At 38.2% G+C, this 26,843-nt stretch overlaps 1 protein-coding gene and 1 long non-coding RNA gene across 2 annotated transcripts in view; one reads left to right on the forward strand and one right to left on the reverse strand.

Annotated features, from left to right (window-relative positions):
- Positions 1-21,712, reverse strand: part of LOC309492286 — a 169,124-nt gene extending 147,412 nt beyond the window's left edge. Inside the window, exon 1 of the long non-coding RNA XR_014203503.1 lies at positions 21,300-21,712. This is a non-coding gene — a long non-coding RNA (uncharacterized lncRNA). The remainder of the gene's footprint in view (positions 1-21,299) is intronic.
- nfatc3a (nuclear factor of activated T cells 3a) overlaps positions 1-26,843 on the forward strand; it is an 84,885-nt gene that overhangs the window by 3,448 nt on the left and 54,594 nt on the right. The window lies entirely within an intron of this gene.

Here is a 26,843-nt window from a genome sequence, read left to right on the forward strand (position 1 = left end):
ATCCGTTCTGTCACATTTTTTCCTTTTTTTCGCATGTAATAGATTTTGTCTATTTAATTTATAAATAGAAAAAATATGCAATTTTCTTCTGGAAACAAACTTTGTTGCATTGTTCCTGTTATCTCTGTAAAGCTGCTTTTAAACAATCTGTATTGTAAAAAGCGCTATATAAATAAATGTGACTTGGCTTGACCTGACTATTATATTTATGTAATTTTTTTTTGTTAAAATTAATCAGACAACTTAGTCAAATACAGTTCCCAAATTTTGTTAACAGGGTTAATCACTCTATATAAAACTAGTAAGTTCTGTTAGTTCTCAGTGTTGTTTAGTCCAAAGTGAAATATCACAGGACTGTCTGCTCGTTTGGTTAATCTGTGAATATTTGCATAGTGGCCATCGTCACCTTGAATGACCCACCCCAGATGAATTTGAGTACATGTGGCAACTTTTAATTTGAACTTTTCTGTGCAGTTTTTCCAAACATAACCGGATGTGACTTGGCAATACATTTATTATTGTGGGCAGAAAAGTAGAAACAATTTTATAAATTATTTATTTGTTATTATTAATTATTATAAGTCACTTTTTTTTTTAAACAATTAAGTTTCATTGTAGCCTAATAAAAAAAAAGAAAAAGATTTTAACTAAATGAACACCTTTTTCTTTTACAGCAATTTCATGTTACTGAATCCAAACCACAATTTCTTGATCAGGCTCCAGACTGCAACCAAATAGTTGAATTTTGCGACTTTTTTTCTTGTACATTGCAAGTAGATTTTGTTAGATGTCGCACTGGTAAGAGCTGCCATTTCTGTTGCATATGAAAAATAAACAAACGAAACCATGCTTCTCGTTTTATCAGCTAGGATCAATAACAGACAGCGCAGCGCAATCTCAGAACAGGTAGGCTACTCAGAACACAGCACTGGGAGATTCAGTGAGAAAGCGTTTGAATACGTCGCAGTATTAGCCTAATAATCAACTAATTGATCGGTTTTGCCGGCCAATAGTTTTTCCGGGTTGCGTCCATAGCTGGAGCTGCTGAGAAGGGTGCGCTATCATTATACATTACGAGAGCGGCCTCTAGAGGCAAAATAAAAACCACCACTGATGCTTCGTGGTGTTTGTTTTGACACATGAGGCTGCACAGAGCGGGACACTTCAGATACGGATTTAAAACATACATAGACGAAACAGTATACTGCATGTTTATATATTATTATAAATAATTAGGGATGTCAACGATTAATCGACGATCGATTAATTGTCGATAATACATTTAATCGATACAACTTATCGATCATCGATTAAGCAGGTCTAAATGCGCGTGCGCGCTGCTCAACCGCGAAACATGTAAAGCGAGCGCGCCGGAGTTATGTTTGGGACCATTTTACACCTTCATCATGACTATAAGTTTGCGTGTGCATTCGCAGGCTTTTGTTTTGTGCAAATGTAAGTTGTAATACTGTTTATTTTCTGTAGGCCTATCTATATCTGATTGATCTCATATTGGATGCATTTGGTTAAGAATGAACTCTGTAGTAAAGCGTCAGCTTCAGCGCGCGCAGCTCAAACGGCAGTGCACGACTAATAAACTATTGAGACTGTAATATCACATAACATTATAAAGAGAACAATATTGTAATAAAACATTGTGAATTATTTGGGTTTAGTTGCCGTGTCGCGTTGCTCCAGGAAGAGCGCGTCCACAACATGAGTAGTTCTGAATGAATGGCACGTAACTTAGTTCAAGTTCACTTGTGCATGAATTTGCGTCATTTTGTGCAGATATAATTTGTAATATTATGTTTATTTTGAATATACCTGATTAATCTCATATAGGACGCATTTCTTTTAGATAAATAACGTGCTAGCAAAGTGCTCCAGTTTAACGGTAGCAGATTCATTCAGCGCGTGCAGTTGTTCCAGGAAGAGCGCGTCCACAACAGTCACACATTCTAAGCGCATATGAGGCGGCGTTGGTGACACGTTGTATTAGTAGTTATATTTGATTATTAAATAATTAATTTAATTATCAATCACATCGAAACATTTTACATATAGCAACATATAGCGTTTTGAGCAGCATTTGCAGACCCTGTCATGCTGTTATAGCCACTGCAGTAGACGCATATCGCAGTATTAAGGCTAACGATGAATCGATTAATTGATCGTTAATTTAAACGACGATCGATCATGGGAATTTGTGAAAATTGACATCCCTATAAATAATACATTTTGTTGACTACATGCTGCATTAGTAGAGAACAGCAGTATGTTTGCCGTCGAGGCTGAGAGGATGCTAACATTAGTAGCCTACCTCAAGCTGTTAAAATAATGTGACAAAAACACACGTAAGTCCAACCCAAATGTTTAGTGTCACGTTTGTTATCATCTATTTTCATTAGTTCATATCCAGCTGGTCGGTTTTATGCGTTCGTGATACAGCGAAGTTGCATATTTCCAGCTGACATAAGAAAGCTAATTGATGTGTTCATGCAACTGAGAAAAACGCATAAACAAATCAGAAACGCATCCTATTTCAGTTTTTTTTTTTATCGTCATTGTGATACAGATTTAGTTATTTTGATTAGATATTCATCAAGCAAATAAGGTGAGGGAGTATTACATGTGTCTAATTTCAATGCTATGGCCTTTGTGTAGATATTTAAAGATGAAAATCTTTAAGCATGACTATTTGGATTTATATGAAATGCTAACAGTACAATAAGAGTCCATTTGTAACATTTACTAACTAAGGTTAATAAAAGTATTGTTCATTGTTAATTTCAACATTTAGGCTACTAATACATTTTTACATTTTATAGTTGCAACATTAGTTAATACACTATGAACTAATATAATAATATATTAATATATTACTAATAATACATTAATATCTATATTTAAAAAGTATAGTACATTTTCATTGTTCAATGCTGTTTAAAAAAATGTTTTCATTAAAAGTTCAACACTTTTTAATGGGTTATGTTTGTTTCCATTCAGTATCCATTTTAAAGACTATGGGTTGATTAATCGGTTATTGTCCAGCGTGGTCCAATCTAATTATCACTATCGGTAAAATCTAAAAAAAAAAAAAAACTCTAATAACATCACTGCGAGATCTAGTGAGAAGCATTCAAACTCGCCACCGAATTCTCTTGTTATAAACCATTTCAGATCAAAGAGCGCCAACGTGGAAACCAGGAGAATAACTGTGCCATGAACGAACATTCACCGTTGATTTAATGTAGTAACACTGTAATCATGGTATTTTGGCAGAAATAGTCAAATGTTTGAATTCCTTTCAGGGTTCGTACAACCCTCTGAGAGCACTTTCCAAATTCAATCACTTTTCAAGGTCTTTTAAGTGCTTCATACAGCACTTAAAAGCTCTAAATATTATCCAATTTTAATGTGATGACCAAAATCAAATAAAAAATTACATTTCCTTATAAAAATAGGTTTTTACTGTTGTTAATAAAAGTAACTTTTTTTACAAGCTCAGTGCTTTACTGTCAAATGTACATTTCCAAAAATTAAACATAGTATTATCAGTTACTATTAGTCCCTTATTAATGCAAAACAATGATTAAATTACCTCTATAATAAAAATCCCCCACACCCCAGTGCTACCAAATCAGGTGCTGGTACCACCATCTGTAGAACTTAGTTCTAATGTTAGTCCATTAAACCAAATGTTAGTCTGGAGCCCTGTTGATGTTTGGTGAATCTCTAGTTTGGAGATTATAAAATATCAGAACACAAACCATCTTATTTATGAAAACTGTCTCACTTGCTACTATTATGTTATGCTATCTCAAATTTTTTGTCTCAAAAATCTAAATTATTTTATGCCCTCAGAATGAAGGCTTTGTCCCTTGTTTCTAAGACAGAGGTTGAGTGTGCAGTAAAAGTGGCCTCTTCCATTGTAGAGGTGGCAGTAGTAGGGCAGAAGGTGCTCTCTCAGGGCTGGGTAAAGTCAGATAGTATGGAGCTGTCTGGCGTAGTGCCCAGGCACAGCATGTGGTCTTCAGATGGCAGTGGAATTCAAGGGGAGGGGCACGAGACCCTCCTGCCTAGACAGAAACAGAAAAGGGGGTTGAGTCTTTCTCTGTCTCTTCATCTTTTCCATTAGTAGTTGGCCCAAAATGCCACCTGTAAGTGTGTGTGTTTTCCTTTTCTTTTATGATAGACCTTTATATCTTCTTACGGTCTTCAGGCTCTGAAAAAACAGGTTGACAGAGTGCATGAGTACCAGTCTAGAGGTATTTTTAGGAGTGGGTAGTTAAATGTCTGTGAAGAAAAAGCGGGGCGTGCAGTGTTTAGCGTCTGCTAGCATGCATGCTCATCTGGCTGGCTGTCTCAGTCGTGGGAAAGACTGAAATTACATCGCTCTCAGGGTGGGTTATTTTAAGCCACAGCAAAATTGGTAGAGGGCAAGACTGCAGGTTCGCTAGTCCCGTCAGAGGAGAACTCCCCCCTCGGCCAGCAATTGCCACCGGACAAATCACCACACCTTTCAGCCCTGCACCGCCTCGCGCTGTGTGTGCCGAGCAGCAGAGAAGTGTTAAAATGCTGTGCGCTACGTCCCCAGGTGAGGCCGCAGACTCAGGTGTATCATTGACGCTTGTTGGTCAGGGGACAAGTAATGGGGTGTAGCTTAGCCTGGCAGTTTTATTTAGACACTAGTATGGTAGGATGTTACCATGAAATCTATCGTGACATTAAAACAATTTTAAACATTGAGTGGGGAAAAAATTATTGAAAAATTGTTGTTGCATCAATGTATTTGGTTTCTCATAGATTATATATTTTTTTTTTCTAAACCATTACTGCTAACCTTAAGTGTTACTCTACAGTGCACAACTTGTCCCACATCATTGTGCTACGGACATGAATGATACCTAAAATGGTGCATCCTGTTTAGGAGATGTGCCATTACTTTTTCTAGACCATTGGGCTGAAGAATTTTGCCTGGCAAATGTTGCAAAAATTAGGGCAAAATACTCCTCTAGATTTGCATTGAAGGAGAGAATACCTTATGCAGGGGGTTGGCTCTTTCTGACTTAACCAGTAAGAAACCACCTAGTAGTAACCACCCTAGCAACTGCATAGCAATACCCTAGCAACTCGCAACACTGTAGCAGTGAATATTCAGCAGAAACAGTTTATGAAACTCTCAACAGCATAAACATCATCTGCTCAAACATGCAAGTGTTTGAGTTAATGAAGTGCATGCATTTTTTATATATTTCTTATATTCATATTCAATTCTGCCCAGGGTTTGAAGCAGGCTAACAGTGCTGACTCATTTTTGCCTCTGCAACACCGTGTTAACATGCAACATAAACCTGTGAATGATCTGCTTGCAGGCGATCCATCGCAGAGGAACCATAAGGAGATATTATGGATATTGTAGCTTCAGAAGGTTGCTAAACTCCAGCATGAAAGTCTACATGGAAGTTAACGATTTTTTCACACAAAATTTTAGTCATTATAGCCTTATTATTCAATTGTTCAAAGAAGTTGGTCTGTGCGACCATGGTTGTCAACAGGTGAACTTCAACAGCCATGCCAGCTCACCTCTGCTGGGTTAAAGGCATCTAAAACACAAAATATGTTTTGCAGAATACCATTGACTTCCATGAACCAAAAACAAAACACTAAAACATTTTTCAAAATATTGTCACTTCATTAGTTCCACAGAAGAAAGAAAGTCATACAGGTTTATAGCAACATGAGGTGGGCTCTCAAGGCCTTACCAGTGATCAGTTTGTTTCCCATCTCCAATTCATTCTTTTATTTTGCAGTCCAACAAATATGATCTGGTTAAAATTCTTCCTGTTCTTTCGCTTTTCCTCTGGAAACGCAAAAGCATGTATTGCTAAAGCTAAAGCAGGGCGCTGATCGTTGTCCGTGGTGGTTACATCCATGTGGCGCTGCTGTTCTTATTTTGGGCTTCATGTTGATTTGCTTCCAGAATGTGGTGTTGTAATACATGACAGTGAATCAGCTTTACACGCATTCAGGGGACTTGATACTAATCGTAAGGGCCATCAACATTTCAAGCTCATGTCCCACAAGTTGTTTCTAGAGCTATGTTTGGGGCAGTTTAGCTGTTAGCTTAGCTCCAGCAAGAGGACCATGTGTACCAGTGAATCGTCTGACTCATCGGGTGTCAGAGAAGGTGTGTTTTCAGAAAGAATCTGAACACTGTGTGAGAGGGGATCTGTAATGTGGTGGGTTTGAGGGACTTGTTTCCTGGGGCGAGGCACGAGCAGATATGTTTGGCATTTGTCTAGTTTAAATTTAGTGTAACTGAAACCAGCGACATTCATTGGATGCTAATGCACAGGGGACATTTCTGAAGTCTCAGAGTTGGGCCATAGTAAGAGGTAGAGAGACGGGAGCTTGTTGGATCAGACACAGGTGCCAGCTGATTTTACATTTCAAATAGAATGCGTCATAGAAGCACCTTTGGCAACATCCTTTAGCTAAAAACAAAAAAACAAAAACAAAAACAGATAGCCTAAGATGACTTGTGTTTTACTTTACAAAGAATAATAGTTTTAACTCTTTAAAATTTACTCCAAAAGTCCTCTACTGTTCAGAAGTTTGGGGTTAGTAAGGTTTTACTTTTATTCAACAAGGATGCATTAATTTGATCAAAAGTGAGAGAGAGTAAAGGTTTTGACATTGTTACAAAAGATTTCTGTTTAAAATAAATGTTATTTCTTAACTTTCTAATGTTTCTATTCATCATTTTATCACCGTTTCCACAAAAATATTAAGCAGCACAACTGTTTTCAACATTCATAATAATTATATATTTTTCTTGAGCAGCAAATCAGCATATTAGAATGATTTCTAAAGGATCATGTGACACTTAAGACTGGAGTAATGACTGAAAATTCAGCTTTGCCATCACAGGAATAAATTGCATTTTAATATATTAAACAAAAACAGTTATTTTAAATGGTAATATTTTACTGTTTTACTGTATTTTAAGAGAGTTCCAAAATCAAAATCTTCCACAAAAAAACTTAATGGTAGTGTATGTTAATTCAAACTTCAAAAATTGTTTACAGTATTTTACTATAAAATTACTTTTATTGACACACTTTACAATAAGGTCTCATTTGTTATATTCTGATTTACAGCATTTATTAACCTGTCTTAATGTTAGTTAAAAATCGTAATGTTCACGTTTGTTCTGTGCATTAACTAATGTTAACAGATTTTAATCAACTTTTAATCTTAAAAATGCATTAGTAAAAGATGAGATTAACATTAACTAAGATGAATATTAAATGCTGTAGAAATATTGTCCATTGTTAGTTCATGTTAACCAATACAGTGAACTGTTAACTGATGAACCCTTTTTGAACTGATGAAAAGTGTTATCAATTTTACATATATAAAATTATAAATATTTTCATTAATATATTTATATTATTCATTTATTTGATTAGTCAATTAAGAAATAATTTCGAATAATTCTTGTAGTAACATTTGGAACTTAAAACAGCTTCAGTCTGAAGATAAAGCATTGGCAAAAAACTTTAACTATAAAGTGAAATTTTAAATATCTGCGGTTATAAGTCTGTGTAATGAAGTATGGTTGCTTTAAAGCTGCTGGATTTCATGTACTAATTATTGAATTAACTGCTCTAAAAATGACATTCATTGGCCCTTGGTAGTGTTTGGCAGAGGGGCAGTGTTGATTTCAGACCTTGTGTTCGCCATAGGGCATTACTGTAGTGTATGTGGCGTTAAGTTGCGTGTTTATAAAACACTATTATTCTCTCGTCAATTATCTGCCAAATAGATGTATTGAGCGGGTATTTGGTTTTTTTCGTAATCTCTGTGAAATCACAAATCATTATGAAATCCCAATAATTTTGTGACTATTGTTTTTTCTTTTCAATTTCACATTTGATCGGAATTTTCATAGCAACTTGTGAAACGCAAGCCTCATTTTTAATTTTGGTTACATTTAATTTTCGGAGAAAATTGCATCAACACACATGGTTTTCTACCCATGGTAGCTATCAACACTCTGGAAAGAATTAGGGGTTGTTCACACTCTTCTAGAGCGCAACTGAATGGATCAGAAGAGGTTTTTTTTTTTTTTATCATTTAAACAATTATTATTATTATTTCATTACTTTTTAAACATTTACTTGAGTATTATTTATCTCTTGTGTACTCAAATTATGGGTGTGCGATTTCACGATTTTTGATCGTGGATGTAGGGCTGGGCGATATATCGCATGACATTGTTACGGCATCTCGCCAGTAAAGCCGGTTCCTTGATTAGTAGTAAATCGCCATCACCTGCTTTCAGATGGAGCGGCATTTACTACACAGAGCCGTAGTTCACTGACAAGCTGAGCCATATCGCATTAATTATCGCAGGCGATACGTCCGTGATAATTAATGCGATATGGCTCAGCTTGTCAGTGAACTACGGCTCTGTGTAGTAAATGCCGCTCCATCTGAAAGCAGGTGATGGCGATTTACTACTAATCAAGGAACCGGCTTTACTGGCGAGATGCCGTAACAATGTCATGCGATATATCGCCCAGCCCTACGTGGATGATAAAAATGTCTCCACGATCTGCTTCTGAAGAAATATCGTGCTGCAGTGCATTCTATAAGTTGCAGTTCTAGCGCCTCCGTCTCAAAATACTGTAGAACGCGACGTATATTCACATCAAATGTTAACACAGAGGAACGGGTTTGGATTTTCTGAGCAATATGATGTCATATTGCTCATGCTCCGCCCACGACCACTGACAAACTGTCCCGTATTAACATCTTTCAGCACCTCAGCCATTTGTATACTGTCTGCCAAGGCAGCACTTTACGTGTTGACGCCCGTGGAAGAGAGGGGTGGGGTGAGCAGTTGCTCATTATCATTTAAAGAGACATGCACCGAAACGGGTTGCTGTGAACAGAGCTGTTTTTGAGGAGATAAATGGTTTTATACAACCATTGAGGAATTCTAACCAAAGTATGTTACAAACTTTACATGAAGACCCTAAAGAATCAACTTCCAACTTCTGCCAACTTGTGGAAAATGGGCATCCGATGACCCCTTTAAAGCCTTGCCAGTGAAACATGTCATTCACATGCTGATGCGCTGTTCTAACATGCACTTTTCTGAGCGCAAACACCCGAAGCGCAGGAACTAAACTCCTGTCAAACAGCGCCTGGTTACTGGACTAAGTTATCTTTCGAGTCTTATTGCGCTAATACTGTCAAATACACACAAGGTTTACGTAAGCAAAGTTGGTTATGTCTAAAGTGAAAGCAAACAAAGAAAATTGAGAGAAAATCTGCTTGTCAAATGTGTGTATATTAGACGCGTCGCGTGCAGGTCTTAAAGAGACATTAGCCTAATAGTAAACATGCTGCCACTTGTCCTTGAAGGGATAGTTCACCCAAAAATAAAATTCTATCATTATTTACTCACTCTAATGTTGTTCCAAACCTGTATTAATTTCTTTCTTGTGCTGAACACAAAAGAAGATATTTGGAAGAATGTGGCTATCCAAACAGTTGAAAAATAATATAGCCTATACTATGGAAGTCACTGGGGACCAGCAACTGTTTGGTTACCCACATTCTTCCAAATAACTTTTAGTTTCAACAGAAGAAAGAAACTTATTTGGGTTTAAAACAACTTGAGAGAGTAAATGATGTAAGAAAGTAAGAAATTACTTTCTTCAAAGCTACTGTTAAATACACCTACTGTAGCTGAAAATATAAAGCACGGTTTACTTCATTTGTATATTAAGTTGTGTATGTGTATCTTTGTTCTTAATTTTTAATAACAAAGAAAATAATGACAAAGATTCTTATCTTCGCCACTTTGGCCTAAATGTCTGCCTTTTTTTTTTTTCTTTTTTTTTACCTAAAGCCTAGTTCACACGGCAGGATAATTAAGCCGATTTTAGCCCCGATTCACCCCTTCCGACAATCTTAAGGATGCTCCGATTATCGTAAAATAATCTGATCAAATATTCCTGCCGTGTGTGGTGTGTTAAGACTGCTCTCGTCTGCTCGGAAGGACGTCGGGACCGCTCCGATCTCAAATCGGGGATATCCAACATGTTGGATTTATTTGGCCCGATTTCTTCTCGTGTGTGGTGTCCCCCGAGCACGCAGCCTGTGGACTGTAGCCAATCAGAAAGCGAGGTGACGAGGCGGCGAGGAAACACCGGGAAATATAATCAAAACAGCCGGCGGCATCGCGCACCAGAAAGTCCGGTGGACGTCAGAGATCATCGCCTTTTCTTTTGATAAGGTTTTTTTTTCGGTTAAAAACAAACTACAAACTATTGCCACTGCATCCTCTTCGTCCGCCATGATTGTTTACTCTGAAGTCACGTTTGATCTCGAGGTATTTTGCGCGATTTCCCGTCTGATCTGGGAATGCTCGGGAGTCAAATCGGTTCGTGTGTGATGTGTTGATTTTGCCGTGTGGCTGTGCACCACACACTGTACGACCAAAACTGTTAGACCTGTGATTTTTTATCCCCGTGTGTGGGGTCTCTCAGGTTTGGAAAATCGGCCGACAATTTTAAAATCGTCCCGTGTGAACCAGCCTTAAGGCTTTGTTTTTAAAATAGGGACATTAGTTTGGCTGTAATGCTCAGTCACTTGCAAAATAGTAAAAGAATCGTGATAAAATCGTGAATCGTGATTTTCGTGAAAAAAATCGTGATATATTTTTGCCATATTGTCCACCCCTATCCAAATTCACATTTATATCCAATGATCTTTTTGCACAAACTTGGATTTAAGCTGAATGGTATTCTGAGGCTAGATTATTTGATCTTCTAGACCAGTCTTTCCTTCCCTCACACTTGTTTGCGTTGTACCTAAGGTCCCTCATTCTCCTCCAAGTCACCGCTTCATTTCCTTCCCCTTCTTTTGGTCCCAAAGGCACTGTTACACAATTTACCCTCGGGCCGTTGTGTGTCTGACAGCTGTGTGTGTGTGTGTGTGTGTGTGTGTGTGTGTGTGTGTGTCTTGTATGTGGTTGTGGCGTATCACAGATGAGGCTCTGAGACTTTTGGCGGCTAAGATGATGAGTGTATTTTGATTCACCTCAGCAAATATACTTTCAGTCATGTAAATGGCTGCATCCTCTGCTTAAAAGATGTAAAAAAAAAAAAAAAAAACGTTTATGTGTAATAGGTAGTAATGCGGAAAGTAAAATGCTAAAATCAGTTAACTTAATTGTCATTGCCCTTTGCAGCGCTATTTCTTAGTTTCCCATTCCTTTTTTTTCTTTTACCTTTTTTTTTTTTTTTTTTTTGCTGCAGTGAAACCAAAAGTGTTCCTGAAATAGTGGACTGTCTGTCAGCTCATCAAAATCTTTTGAATTCTTTTTGCTCTGGTAACCACTTTGAACTAAGGGGATATCATCCGTTCAGATACAGTACGAACAGGCAAAAAGCACTGTTTATGATTCATAAAGAGAGGCATGAGGCCGTTATTTACATTTCTGGGTATTGTAAGCTGTTCTGTAATGCGAACTGCAATTGGCCAGACGTAAGATCTGAAACCAACTCTATTGCTTTGGCTATTTCGGCAGTGATTGACAAGGTTGGGACTAGATGAACCTGAGGCGTTCCCTCTGCCGGCTGAGCTTTGTTTATCCTGTAATGTTATCACAGCATGAGATGGTTTAATTAGGGAGCTTTATTTAGAAAGCAAACATACGTTCATGTTGGCTTAGGCTTCCATCACCTAGCACAGCGGACATCCGCAGCTTGTTGGTGATGTAACTGGCTGCAGAACTGGGGCCACAGCAGTGACTCGCCTGCACGGGGAAGAGGATGCAAAAAGCTAGTGAATCTTGCTAAAACAAAGAAATGGATGTAATCCTCCTTGAAAGAAAGAAGAAAAAAAAGACTTTTTTATTCTGTTCAATTTCAGTTAAATAAGATTGCAGAATTTATTTTTTGAAGATACAATATTATTAAGGAAAGAAAGGCTTCTGATTAAATGTAGAAATTCCTTAATATCATATTAAGTACACATTATTTAATAGGGCTGTCACTAACGATTATTTTGGTAATAGAGTAATCTGTCAATTGTTTTGACGATTAATCGAGTAATTCGATTTTTTTGTGGTAATAGAAATAGACCTAATTGAACAATTGGTTCAAATAAAGTATCAATCATGGTTTTATTGAACAAAATTATTAAAATACATAATGTAATATTAGGGCTGGGCGATAAAACAATAACAATATGTCTCGCGATAGACACGTAATCAATATCAATAAAAAATGCGTTCGATAAAACATTCGATAATATATATTTTTTCTTCGTCTGAAGAAACCAGAGGTTGCGAAGCAAGTTTGGTTGCATAAACAAAGGCACTCACTCTCTGGTAACCTAGCAACGTAGGGAGTGACATGCTAACAGACATACATGTAACAGTATCAAATTTGGTTGCACCATATCGTTGTCTCGTGTTGGATTCTTCAGTAACAGAACCGGCGTGGAGTGATAATTGGAAAATGAGTGCCGCAGCGAGCGAGGAAATTGTTGATAAAACAGGGAAAGTCAGCTTGCCAGTATGGCAGTTTTTGGGATTTGTAGTCAGACCAATGTCGTCTGCAAATTGTGCAAGACCGTCGTCGGTTTCTCTATGTTTGTATTTAGCACTTTGCACTATTGTATTACACTTTATTAAGCATTTCTTAAGTATTATTTCATTTTGCACCTTAATGTTAAGAGAGAACTGTTAAGTGTTCATTGTGATTTTAGACTTATGTTTACATTTTAATTATTTGAGTGTTTTCCATGGTTGTGTTGACATTTCTGCCTTTATAATTGAGGGGATTATAATCAGAGGAAGGTTAAGTTTAAAATAAAAATGTTTAAATGTAATATATTTTTCTCCTGGTCCTTATTTTAAATAGGTCATAAAAAATATCAATAATTATCAATATCAACTGATATGAAACACTTATATCGTGATACAGTTTTCAGCCATATCACCCAGCCCTATGTAATATAGGCCTACATAAAGTAAAAAAATCAACTTACGTACAACATTATGTAATATAACAAATGCCTGCAGATGGCGCCAACGTGATTGTTGTTGTTATACTTTACAGCAGATCAAATCTTTGTTTCATATAGGGCTGGACCCGAATATTCAAATTTTCTAATATTCGTTCGGTGGGTTGGTATTCGATTTGAAAATTTGACATTTCGAATTTTTTTTTTTTTACACCTGGGATCCCCTGCGAAATGGTTCTCATTCACGCTTGAATAAGGCCGGCGACACACTGGCTGCGTGGCGTGAGCGTCTCAGCTGCATGGCGTGTCCGTTTTTATTTCGGCTCCCATGTTAACAGGTTGGAGTTTGCACACTGCCTGCGTGAGACACGCGTCTCAGGCGCGGCTCGAGCCACGCGGAAAACGCGTGCATGCTAGAAATAGAACCGACGCCTAATAAAGCCCCGTTCACACTGCCAGCGATTTTGTCGCTGCATGTCGCTAGTCTCTGTACTGTGAAGTCGCTTGTGGGCGTTCATAGTGCTGTCGCTCTAATGTGACTGGTAGACTGCACGTCTGGCCATATCTATACAAAATATCATCACAAGTGATATATACAACTATATCATTTTAATTTGACTAGGATTTAGGCTCAAAAGAAACAGTATGCTGTTGGGAGAGTGTTTTTATATTACCACAGCAGTGTTCTGTGGATTATTTAGCCTACTGGATTAAACGATCGATCAATCAACAGATTAACTCATACTGTCATAAATTACTAAAACGTCATTCGAATTTGACAAATAATCAATTTTCTTGTCCCTAATAGTCAACATAATGCAGGGGAAACTGTAAAATGATCTGCAGCAGTGCTAAACTTGCATCATAATTACAACACTCGAACTAAATGTGTGAATTATTTAACTCACTGAGACTGTCGACAGTTTCTTTTCCATGCATCATTTTATTATATCCATGTATGTGGTCAAATCATATAAAACAGTGAAATCGCCCTCGAACTCTTCTTGCCTGCACTCGAGACATGAGATGAGCTGAGCTCCTCTGAAAGTCTTCTTTCCTATTGGTTGTCGCTCGCGAAAATCGCTTCTCATTTGCATAAAGTAGAAATTTCTGAACTTTTGTCGCGCGTCTCGTGTCGCTTGACACGCCCACATTCTGTCGCCAACGGTCACTGTCGCTCGTGTCGCCGGAAGTCGCCAGCGCTCCATTGAAATGAATGGGATCATGTCGCTTTGTCGCTGGGTGTCGCTGGCAGTGTGAACGGGGCTTAAAAGTGTTCCAGCAATGGGAGTGTTCTCTGGCTAGAGCGCAGAACAGCGGAGTGTGTATGGACCGAAGTGCATGCCTGAGCTTGTGTTTTGGGTTAAGCTGCGTTGCTTTGACATTGTGGAAAATAGAATAATAGAAACAAAATGTATTAGCCTTTTTACCCGTTAAATTAGTCTCGTTTTTAATTTAACTTAATTTAGTTTTTCTTTATTTAAATTTCGTTTTTCTTTATTTAAATTTCGTTTTTTCTTTATTTAAATTTCGTTTTTCTTTATTTAAATTTCGTTTTTCTCAATTTAAATCTACCCTTTACTGCAGGTCCGGCCCTGACCAATTTGCTGCCCTAGGCAAGATTTTACCTGGCGCCCCATGCATCACAGCCCATTTCACCCCGTCATTGTGTTCATGATTTAGCATATATATATATATATATATATGAAGAGTTCAGATGCAAAAGCCTCTAAATGCCATTTGAAATTTTCTTATAGAATGATCATTTTTATTAAGCTTGTATATTTAAGTTCAGTAATTTCACTTAAATTATAATTAATAGGTAATCTTCATGGCCATTTAAGTGAAATTATTGAATTTAAATATACGAGCTTGATAAAAATGATCATTCTATAAGAAAATTTCAAATGGCATTTAGAGGCTTTTGCATCTGAACTCTTCATATATATATATATATATATATATATATATATAGGCCTATATACACACACACACACATTACAGCCTAAACACAAATACCAAGAGCATTACATAGCATTCAAGTCAAGTCCCCATTATCTTTTATAGCACGATTTACAATAAAGATTTAATGTGAACTTTGCTATTTTGAATAAACCTGTAAATAAATATCATTACTATGCCATAAAATGTACAGGCCAAAAGTTTGGAAACATTACTATTTTTAATGTTTTTGAAAGAAATTTCTTCTGCTCATCAAGCCTGCATTTATTTGATCAAAAATACAGAACATTTTTTAATATTGTGATATATTATTACAATTTAAAATAATTGGTTTTCAATTTATTATACTTTAAATTATCATTTATTTCTGTGATGCAAAGCTGAATTTTCAGCATCATTACTCCAGTCTTCAGTGTCACATGTGACATCCGGTCTATCACATGATCCTTTAGAAATCATATGATGATTCATTATCAAAGTTGGAAACAGTTCTGCTGTTTAATATTTTTTCATAACCTGTGATACTTTTTTAGGATACTTTGATAAATAAATAGTAAAAAAAAAATTTTTTTAAATGTTTTAAAAATAGAAATCTTTTGTAACAACAATATACACTACTGGTCAGTAATTTGGGGTCAGTTGGGTTTTTTTTGGGGGGGGGGTTTTGGTTGAAATAAATCAATACTTTTATTCAGCAAGGATGTGTTAAATTGATAAAAAGTGATCGTAAAGATGATTTATATAATTAGAAAATATTTAATTTTATTTTAAATAAATGCAGTTCTTTTTAACATTTTATTCATCAAATATATTAGGCAGCAGAACTGTTTCCAACACTCATAATAAATCAGAATATTAAAATGATTTCTAAAGGATCATGTGATAAACTGGATGTCACATGTGACACTGAAGACTGGAGTAATGATGCTGAAAATTCAGCTTTGCATCACAGAAATAAATGATAATTTAAAGTATAATAAATTGAAAACCAATTATTTTAAATTGTAATAATATATCACAATATTTATTATTTTTTCTGTATTTTTGATCAAATAAATGCAGGCTTGATGAGCAGAAGAAACTTTTTTCAAAAACATTAAAAATAGTAATGTTTCCAAACTTTTGGCCTGTACTGTATCCCCACAACTGCACAACTGTAGAGTAAAACATTAATAAAAAAGTGATAATAAAAAATGCGTCTTAAAACTGACATGATTGTTACAAAACCACACAGTCTGGGGACTCTGGAGAACTCAGAACAACTGCTAACATTAAGTTTAAGGTAAAAATAACTGCCATGAAATTATAGTATCTTACTCCTATGCCATAAATTGTTCATTCACTACATCACTTTACCTCTGTCTTTATCCCCTTTTATCCTCTTCTCTTCTTTTTGGCACTGTATCTATCGCAGACTATGCTCATTTATAATGTGTCATGTAAATTCGGCCTTCCGTCACAATCAGGAAACTTTCACCGCGTCTAGAACTGGCGCGAGCTCCCAGGCCCGTTTCTACGAGCTGTGTGTTAGCAAAATCAAAATGCTGTCTACATTGGATGCGGAGTCGCGCACGCTACACAACAAATTACCAACAACTGATCGCGCGCGCGCTCTGTTTCTGACGCACTTCAAGCACTCGATGGGCGGGGGACGATTGGTGAGCTGGACTTTTTTTTTTTTTTTTTTTTTAGTATTTCGAATTAATGGTTTTAAAATAGTATTATATATATATAAAAAAATAAATAAAAATAAAAATAAAAAAAATTCACTCGTTCACTCATTCTGGCGCCCCTATGGATGAGTGGCGCCCCTAGCATTTGCCTATACCGCCTATGCCGCGGGCCGGCCCTGCTTTACTGTGTCAGTAATTTGTTAGTCAGAAAAATATAAGTCTACCTTAAAAGTATTGCTTAATTTAACAGACCTGTGTGTGTGCGTTTTATAGCACTAGTGCAGTGTCCGTTCTCGGAGCATATAAGCCCTGCCCGCTTCCCACTCGCGCTGTTCTGTAGTTTACTCAAAGTTTATTAATTCTGAATGTGTCGCGTCTCGCGTGTCCATCTATATTGCACCAAATGCAACACTACACTCCCTTGTGAAGTCGATTGGATGAACGGTTCTCGAAATAATAAAAATGCAAACGGACATACCGACACATAGAGATTCCTGCCTTTATTAGAGAGAAGAATATGTTCAGCCCCCTCTCTCCGAAGCTTCGAATATTCGATGTTCATTACTACCGAAGCTTCGAAGCTCAAAAAATGGTATTCAGACCAGCCCTAGTTTAATATAGGCCAAACAACATTTAATTCAAATGTTCACTTAATCTTTATTATTTGGTCACTTCTTTATGATTTTCTTTTTTTCTTTTCTTTTGTTAAATTTCTTGAACAAGGACATGTGGACATCAAAACATGCAAATTCAGAGTAAGGGTTTAAACTTTTATTTTTAAATCACAATGAACAACAGTTTGCACATATTGATGTATTCTCCTGTGTTGGCTTAGGTTTATAAATGATTTACGTTACAAATATTGTGAAATGATGCACGTTGTGTTCCCAGATGAATGCTATAAGAACCCCCCCCCCCCCAACACAACTAAGCAGTATGTACTTGTTTCTTGGAAAGACGACTAGTCATCTTTTTTCACTTCCTAAAGCTACGTTTGTAAAAAAAAAAAAATCACAAAAAAACGATTTGCTACTCTAAAAAGCAGTTTGGGAAATTATGGGACCTATTTATAGAGCCTGCCCACAAAAAACCTGTGTAGGGTTGCAACTAACAGTTATTTTTATTATAAATTCACCTATTGAATATTTTCAATGGACCAGATAATAGAAAAGTAATTTGTATGAATTTATTACCACAAGCAAACCAAATGAAAAAAAACCACACAAAAAAAACCAGCCTCTTACAACTCGGTCTGATTGAATAAGCATCCAACATCGACTATTAGACACACATATGTGCACACACTCGTATGCAAGCTTAGACAAAGGCAGAAACACTCAGTTGTGCGCACACACTCCCGCTGTGGGTCTCATTGTGTTCTTAAGCGGCTCGTTGTGCGCTACAGAGATGTCGGTGCTACAGGTGTGGGCTGCTCTGTGCGGTTTGCGTCAGAGAACTCAGTGTTTAGAAGTGACGGCACTCTGCCAGCAGTTCTTAGAAGCAGGTTGTGTTGGGAGGCAGCTTGTTCGGTCAAGCGAAAGCTCTTATTTAAAGTCTTCATCATTCATTTTTATTTTATTTATAATGATTTGTTTGGGTTAAGGCCATTTGTACAATATAGGCTGATGTTTGATCTGTAAGAGAAACCTTTCGTTTATGCGAATGTGTTCTACATAGGGAATTCCGGATTAGGTTGCACCATTTGTCTATGCATGATACACACTCACAAGCACTCAGGTCAGGACGTTGTGTAAGCAGTTCAGGAATTTACCCTCTTTGAGGCAGGTACATGCATATCTTATAGGAGTTCACGCAGGCTGTCGGTTCAGTGGATAAATTCAAATTAAGGTATTTCATATTGAAGATAACAGTGTACTTGTGCTTATGACATTTTCACGGTGGCCTAAGGCTTAATTATTGAGGTATTGCATGATTTTCACAAAGAATCAGCAAAACAAATTACTCTGGAGAGAAGCTAGGAAAGCAAAACATCATGTGCAAGTAGGAAAATTGCAAGACTTGAAAAAATGAAGCCAGAATGGAAAATCGAAGAAAGCAGGATGCTCTCAAATTAGGCTTGAGTGTTTAAAGGGATAGTTCATCCAAAAATGAAAATTTTGTCATCATTTACTAACCCTCAAGTTGTTCCAAACCTGTATGTGTTTCTTTCTTCTGCTGAACACAAAAGAAGATATTTTGAAGAATGTCAGTAAACAAACAGTTGATGGGCCCCATTCACTTCCATAGTATTTATTTTTCCATAATATGGAAGTCAGTGGGGCCCATCAACTGTCTGGCTACCAATATTCTTCAAAATATCTTCTTTTGTGTAGAAATAAATTCATAAAGGTTTGGAACAACTTGAGGGTGAGTAAATGATGACAGTTCTGGCAGGTCACGTTAGTCAAGCTTGCATCAGCTGACTCTCAGCTGATCCACGTCTACCTATAGGAATACGACGCCTATCACTGTATACATACAGTGGGGAGAACAAGTATTTGATACACTGCCGATTTTGCAGGTTTTCCTACTTACAAAGCATGTAGAGGTCTGTACTCTTCAACTGTGAGTGACGGAATCTAAAACAAAAATCCAGAAAATCACATTGTATGATTCTAAATAATTAATTTGCATTTTATTGCATGACAAGTATTTGATCACCTACCAACCAGTAAGAATTCCGGCTCTCACAGACCTGTTAGTTTTTCTTTAAGAAGCTCTCCTGTTCTCCACTCATTACCTGTATTAACTGCACCTGTTTGAACTCGTTACCTGTATAAAAGACCACTGTCCAAACACTCAATCAAACAGACTCCAACCTCTCCACAATGGCCAAGACCAGAGAGCTGTGTAAGGACATCAGGGATAATATTGAAGACCTGCACAAGGCTGGGATGGGCTACAGGACGATAGGCAAGCAGCTTGGTGAGAAGGCAACAACTGTTGGCGCAATTATTCGAAAATGGAAGAAGTTCAAGATGACGGTCAATCTCCCTCGGTCTGGGGCACCATGCAAGATCTCACCTCGTGGGGCATCAATGATCATGAGGAAGGTGAGGGATCAGCCCAGAACTAGACGGCAGGACCTGGTCAATGACCTGAAGAGAGCTGGGACCACAGTCTCAAAGAAAACCATTAGTAACACACTACGCCGTCATGGATTAAAATCCTGCAGCACACGCAAGGTCCCCGAAGTTTGCCAATGACCATCTGGATGATCCAGAGGAGGAATGGGAGAAGGTCATGTGGTCTGATGAGACAAAAATAGAGCTTTCTGGTCTAAACTCCACTCGCCGTGTTTGGAGGAAGAAGGATGAGTACAACCCCAAGAACACCATCCCAACCGTGAAGCATGGAGGTGGAAACATCATTCTTTGGGGATGCTTTTCTGCAAAGGGGACAGGACGACTGCACCATATTGAGGGGAGGATGGATGGGGCCATGTATCGCGAGATCTTGGCCAACAACCTCCTTCCCCCAGTAAGAACATTGAAGATGGGTTGTGTCTGGGTCTTCCAGCATGACAACGACCCGAAACAAACAGCCAGGGCAACTAAGGAATGGCTCCGTAAGAAGCATCTCAAGGTCCTGGAGTGGCCTAGCCAGTCTCCAGACCTGAACCCAATAGAAAATCTTTGGAGGGAGCTGAAACTCTGTATTGCCAAGCGACAGCCCCGAAACCTGAAGGATCTGGAGAAGGTCGGTATGGAGGAGTGGGCCAAAAACCTGGTCAAGAACTACAGGAAACGTATGATCTCTGTAATTGCAAACAAAGGTTTCTGTGCCAAATATTAAGTTTTGCTTTTCTGATGTATCAAATACTTATGTCATGCAATAAAATACAAATTAATTATTGTTTTAGATTCTGTCACTCACAGTTGAAGAGTACCTATGATAAAAATTACAGACTTCTACATGCTTTGTAAGTGGGAAAACCTGCAATATCAGCAGTGTATCAAATACTTGTTCTCCCCACTGTATATAAGCTCCTTCAGTATTATCAGCAGCTATCGTGTTTCTCAGGAGCTCATTTCCCTCCTCCATCCACAGCTCCTCCTCTCGTCAGTTGGGATTTGGCACTCTGATTACCCCTGAATCAGACTAAAATTCTCAAATTATGTTGTGCATTAAAATGAATGAATGATATCTGCAATACATTCATGTTGGTTCTGTTCTGTTTACCCTAAGGGGTTATTGCTGCTCTCCCTGCTCTTATCCATGCTAGGCTGCATGAATGCTCAGGGAGTTCTTGCCCAGAACAGAACCATACCGCCAATCCTAACTGCATGCTAATTGTCAATCGTATTTGACGATAGTGGTCCTGACAGAATTTTTTTTTTTTTGGGTGAACAATGCCTTTAAATGTTGTTACACCCTTAAGTGATCTGTTTTCCTACAGTAACTTCTCAATAAACCGAAATGAGTTCCTGAAGTAAGTGCATTCCTCAACCAATAAATTAACCAGATGTCACTGCTTCATCAAAGTCAAAGCACAGCACAGATATTGCAATTTAGGGCTTTTCACACTTGAAATACCTAACCCAGGGTCAATCTAAACCCTGGTTAAATGGATTATTATTTTTATTTTATTTTTTTTATGTTTCACACATCATACTTTGCTCTGGGTTAACAGTTAATACTGGGTATTCATAAACTGACTTTTCACACTGTACATTCCTAAACTCTGGGTTAAGGTCCTTAGTTGCATATTTGCGATGTCATTGTTTGGCGAGAACAACACATGATCTGTAGTTAACATAAAGGCTCTAGCATTGCATATTCTCATATTATAGGCCTCGTTTACACTGTCAGTGAAATGTGACCCAATTCCGATTTTTTTTTGTTCATATGTGACACAGATCGGAAGTGTGCTATGACAGTGTAAACGGGGGAAAAACGCATGCATTCGGATATTTCTAGATCGGTTTCAGGCCTCGTTCATATGGGGAAAAAAAATCAGATATAAATCAGATATGTGCCAATGCGACTATCATGTAAACAGGCAGATCGGATTTTCTGAGGCATTAAGGGCCGTACACACCGGGACGAAAATCGACGCGCGTTATTCGGCAGCATTTTTCAAGCATCTTCCTCGTCTTATTTCTTCCCGGCAGTGTCTGTCTATGGGCAGTGTAGACGCTACTTGGCGTATTTCTTCTTCGCTGTTACGTATGTGTGCTCGGCAAGACCGTTTTGTGTTTGAGCGCCCCCAAGTTGTGTTTTACTGTAACTTCAGAAGCTCCAGACACGTGAGCAAAAGCGCCAATCTCATTGGTCGGATAGTTTTTGACGCGGCGCGTCAAACCCAAAAAACGAACCCGAGGCGTTTAAAAAAAATTTACGCTTTTACGCGTGGCGTTTTTCGCGTCGGTGTGCACACTCACATTGGCGCCCTTTGTTTAGTCATGAGGTGTTAAACGTCGGCGAATATCGCGCGCGAAATTCGTCCCGGTGTGTACGGGCATTTAGGCTACTAATTAGGCTACTACTTAAATAATAAAATTTGTGCTATAGATACGCACTTTGGCCCGTTTCGTCCTCCTCTGCATCAAAATCTTGGTGATGTTTGGCGAACTTCGCATATATCGCAAAGCTAGCATCAAGCATATTTCGCGTTCGTCCATCTGTGCTGTGTTCGATGTTTCAGATACTATGCCAAGTGTAAACGCATGAATCGGATATGGGTCACAATTGAAAGAACGGACGGTCAAAAAAATCGGATATAGGAAACCAATCAGAATTGGGCATCAAGACCTGCAGTGTAAACGAGGCCATATATTGCTGACTGTACTATCAAGTTTTTCCTGAATGGACTCTTTGGACTATGAAGGTATGAGTGAAATTTTTCTTCTTCACTCCAACTGACTCAGATTACTGTGTATACAACACACAAGTTATTGTGATTTTATGAGGCACCTGATTGGCTGTCTGTTGCAAAGCATCCAGCCTTAACTTTCTAACACCACATTGTTTCACACTGTACAAGTTTGACCACATGCAGGGTTAACACCACAAATAAAACCCTGGGTTAAAAGCAGTGCTAACCCTGCTTTTAAATTACAAGTATGAAACGTTCCTCTGCCCGGTATTGAAAGCGTGGTTTAAAACAATGAAAAGCCCTATTGATGTTTATTCATCTACCACTGTGTTTCCCAAACCTGGTCCTGGAACTCCTTTCCCCCAAAACACTTTACATTTCACTGTACACTGTACATGATTTTCTTATCTGACATAACCATTTCAGGTCTTGGAGTTTCTTCTAATGAGCTAATGAGTTGAATCAGGTGTGTTTGTTTAGGGAGACAGACATCTGAAATGTTCAGTGCTTGGGTGGTTTGAGGACCAGGGTTGAGAACCGCTGATTAGGCCTGGGTGTTACAAGAGTATCTATTTATCGATAACGATATAATTGTCATTTTCGATATAACGCTCGACAGTTTCACTTAAATGTGTTCATGTAAAAAGACATGAAACCACATAACAAGTTTGGTCCACTGATAAAGTGCTATGAGTGACAAGTAAACTGGCAATAATTTAACGAGTTGTGTTGCTGTGGGAGGTTACGCCATCGCCATGTGACATCAGAACACACAAATTCATGCCAAAATGGATTCTGTGCCTGCCGTCGATGTGGAGATTATGAATAAAAAAAGAACATGGATTAATCTACTACTTTCCCTATACTTGACATCGCACATCCTGCGATGTGACTATTGCGTATGTGCACATCGTGATATCGATGTTAAAACTATACATCGTGCAGCCCTACTTTTACCTGCTGACATGATGTCCCTTTCATTCCTGTTTATGATATTGATGTCTTAAACCACACAACATGCACACAAACACAGACACACTGCAGCAGGTAGGGACAGTTGGACTCACCTCTGGGTGACTTTATTGGTGAAAGCCTGTGTATTAGGAGTGTCACAGACCGGGCAAGGCATTGAGTGCTTCTCAGCGCACTGCAGCGATTTCCCACTATTATTAGCTTAGGAACAGCAAAGCCTCTTAGGGCTCTTTATTTAACCAGATAGCCAGTCTGATGTGGATCTGAACAGCAGGCAACACTGAGACTCCATATTAGCCATATTAGTCATGATACTACACTTTTGCAGTTTCCCCCATTTTCTTCCAGCAGATGGTTCTGGGTTGATCTGGGTCAGGTTTTCTCTCAGTGACGTTCCCAGCAGATGTAAGGTAGCAGGAACTAATTGTGTGTGTGTGTGTGTGTGTGTGTGTGTGTGTGTGTGTGTGTGTGTGTGTGTGTGTGTGTGTGTGTGTGTGTGTGTGTGTGTGTGTGTGTGTGTGTGTGTGTGTGTGTGTGTGTGTGTGTGTGTGTGTGTGTGTGTGTGTGTGTGTGTGCAAGGCAACAATCATCTTCAAGTATGCAATGTGTTTGTACTGCACACAAATAAAATATGACAAAATTTGGGGTCAGGATACACTAAATTGATTGAGAGGTTCTGTAAATACATTTAACAAAAGATTATACAACTTTTGTACAACATCTATTTCAAATAAATCCTGTTCTTTTGATTAGCTTTCGATTCAGCAAATAATCCTGAAAAAGGGTATCATGGTTTTTACAGAAATTAAGCGGCTGTTTGATCATAATTTATCATTTGCCATCACAGGAGTAAATCCAGAGCACTTGCAGTAATCGCTGCTGGTTTTCCACACTTTTCCACTTTAGATGATGCAGATGTCACAATCACATTACAGTATTTATCTTTATTATGTGAGCTGAGGGCCAGTGGATGGCCATACTGCTTTCATCATGATATTCATTAGCTCCTTAGGGAGTCTGAAAGGTCTTTTGGGGAACAAGCCGTTCTTGGAGAGGTAGTTGTGTTGCTCATCACTCATTTTCTCTCTTTCTCTCTCTCTCTATATACACACATATTATTTCACAGTCTTTGTACAAATTAAAAGCATGTAAATGGTTTGAACTGACTTTATGCTCTATTGGTGAGTCTTCAAACCTGTAATTAAGAGCTTTGTAGAACATCTAGAAAACCGAGGAAGGCCTAAGAGCATATTTACTTTTGGCCTGACGCAAATACTTTTGTTCTTACGATTAATGTGCTGAGAAGAAGCATAGGCTGTCTGCTCCCTTCCTTCACATACCTATACTTTGAGAAGCAGGATAGGGACTATCTCACCACTTGCACACTGGACATTTTCTGTTTCAGATCATATAGGTCATAAACGGGGACACTTCTGTCATCTGAAATTGGATGATTGTCATGTTTTTTAATGCATTATACTTTCTAAAAGGGTGTTCAATTAATAGACTATTGTAATGTTTTATAACTGTGGTTATAATTATTGCTGAGATCACACAATGCATTATAAGGTGCATTAAAAGGCATAACTGATGCATTAAAAATAAAAGTGATAGTGAAGTGTTACCCTGTTGTTGTTGTTGTTGTTGTTGTTATTGTTATTATTATTATTATTATTATTTTTACAAAACCAAAATATTTTATACTGATTGGCTTGGCTATAGAAAGGATTGAAGGACTAAAAATTTCTGATGAAACTGGACTTGGTGAAAGCCAAATGATCCAGCACTCTGTGGGGCGTTTTAGTGGCTGAATCACTTACAACTAAATATAAATTAATTTCTATGTCCATTTTATATTGAAGCATACCCATAGCATTACAATACGTCTCAAGCATCTCTTTACATGTCCGAACTGAGCCTTATATCAGACTCAAATCATCAGCCTGCTTTTTCCACTGCTCCCAATACTCAAAGCTTTTAGTGCCTTTTTTCTCCTTTATTTTATCCCTCCATGACCATTGCATTTATTCATTGTGTTATGCTAATGAACTGGCAGCCAGCGTATGGTGGATTAATCAAAGCCTCCTTTCCAGCATAAATGAATTTCAGAGTAAAATTGTGGGTAAAAGAAAACATTAATTTTGCCTTTGCCGATTATCTCTTGGATTGGAAGATTGCTGTAGTAGAATGTTATTCTGAACATGTTTTAGTACTTATACTGCAGTGTGTGTGTCAGACTGATAGACTGAACCCCCAGTGGTCTGTTTCCCGTGGGGTCAGAGTTCACAGTTGGATTGGCATGTTGAGTCTTGTGTGACACGTAGGTTTGTCCCCCTTCCTGTCTGTCCAGCTCTGTCATCACAAATAGGCATGTCTTATGACAGGGAGTGTGTGGAGCATCTATAAATAAATTGATCAGATGGTGAGGGGTAAAAATAGAGAGATGAGAAATGGGGTAGAAAAACATAAAAGAGAGAAAAATAAAACTGAGTCGGTCAAAAGAGAATAGAGAGAAAGAGTGAGAGAAAGGTCATGATGACTTAATTTACAGTCATTACATGCATGTATTAAGCTAATGCTTTTCTCCCAAAGCAGCATACCAGTGGGGAATCAAGATAATATTTAACAAGACCTGATTGCGTTGCATTGTGAAACCGCAACGCTGTTTCTTTAACTCTGTAGGGCTGAATGCTGCTTGTAGAAACACATCTCACTGACTGCTCACTGCTGTCTGGCCCTGTCAGGCTCCCTCTGCCCAGTCACTGGAAGCTCATCAATAACCTTTAATAGACCACAGGCACAATATGCTCTGTGGGTGTGTGTCTGTACAGTATTAGAGCATAATAGCCATCTGTGTGTGTGTGTGTGTGTGCGAGCTGGCGTTATTAATAAGGTCGGTCTCTATGTGGTGACAGGCCAAAGCATACGCCTATGTGCGAATTTGTTTCCCGTGTGTTTTTTTGCGCACGTCCTGAGATAGATGACATGTGCATGGGTTATTCCTCTCTGGATTTGAGCCCATCTGTCACCCCACCCAAAATTCTCCCCATTGACTAACCCACCGGCTCTCTGTCTCATTATATCCGCTTCTAAATGGATCTCTCTCTCTCTCTCTCTCTCTCTCTCTCTCTCTCTCTCTCTCTCTCTCTCTCTCTCTCTCTCTCTCTCTCTCTCTCTCTCTCTCTCTCTCTCTGTTCTTCGTACCCCTTCCCCTTGCGCTGATACTAAGATATCAGTACCGTTTGTGCTATAACACTCTTATTGTTAACCTGTTGCTAGTGTTGTAGTGTCTGCAGATTCCCCAGTGGCTTGTTTGCAACTAGCCCAAGTCTTTCCTTTTCAAGGCTATCAGAACAGCAGTC

This window comes from Leuciscus leuciscus, assembly GCF_965113295.1.
Source record: "Leuciscus leuciscus genome assembly, chromosome: 2".
Classification (NCBI taxonomy): domain Eukaryota; kingdom Metazoa; phylum Chordata; class Actinopteri; order Cypriniformes; family Leuciscidae; genus Leuciscus; species Leuciscus leuciscus.